Here is a 1,035-nt window from a genome sequence, read left to right as displayed (position 1 = left end):
TTAACAGACCAGACTTTTTTTTCTTACTTAGAAAATTTTATTTCTATATTTTTGATTCTCTCTCTCTTAAGAGTAGACATTTCATGCCGGGTTCGGTGGCTCAGCCTGTAATCCCGCGCCTTTGGGAGGCTGAGGTGAGTGGATTGCCTGAGCCCGCGGGTTCAAGACCCGTCTGAGCACGAGACCTCATCTCTACAATAAATCAAAAAATCAGCCGGGTGTGGTAGCGCATGCCTGTAATTCTGGCTACTTGGAAGGCTGAGGCGGAAGGATCGCTGGAGTCCAACAGGTCGAGGCCGCGAGAGCGGCCACTGCACTCCAGTCTGGGCGACAGAGTGAGACTCCAACTCAAAAAAAAAAAAAAAAGAGTAGACATTTGAATTGATGGTTGACTGGTTTTAATAATAATACATATAGAATGCATAAAATGAATACAATGTAAACATTATAAGGGAACAAATTGGAGCACTACCTTCATTAAAAAGAAAGGGATAATAGGGAGAGAAATCTTATGGTCTCACTCATAAAGAGACTAGTCACAAACTACATGCTAGGTAAATCCTTATTTTTCAACTACTTACTTATCCTATTAAATCTCTTTTAGTCAGAAGACTTGGCAGGTGCATATTATCATGGGCTCTTCCCTCTGCTATTCGAAGCATTGTCTGAGGACTAGCTGCATAGGCAACACCTGGGAGCTCAGAATTGGCTTTTTAACATCCTCAATGGGCTCAAATGCATATTAAAGCCTGAAAGTTCTGAGATTCTGCATTTCTAAGATGCTCTGAGGTGATGTTGATACTGCTTTGAGAGTCTTCTTAAACACAGTTTAAGTGGCAGAGCTCTGTTCCCCTCTGTACTCATTAAAACGCATAATACCATTGAAAAATGCTAACTTTGCTAAGTAGTTACACAGTGGTTCAATTCAGTATAAAGATTTATGGACACTATGGTGGACATTATACAGAAGAAAGAAAAATAAAGACAAGACAGACATAGCTCTCAGAAATAGTGAGCTTTTTAGCCAGTGTTGTA

Source organism: Carlito syrichta, unplaced genomic scaffold (genome assembly GCF_000164805.1).
Source record: "Carlito syrichta isolate Samal-C Ts95f unplaced genomic scaffold, Tarsius_syrichta-2.0.1 Scaffold289206, whole genome shotgun sequence".
Classification (NCBI taxonomy): Eukaryota; Metazoa; Chordata; class Mammalia; order Primates; family Tarsiidae; genus Carlito; species Carlito syrichta.
Note: the sequence above shows the minus strand (reverse complement) of the source record.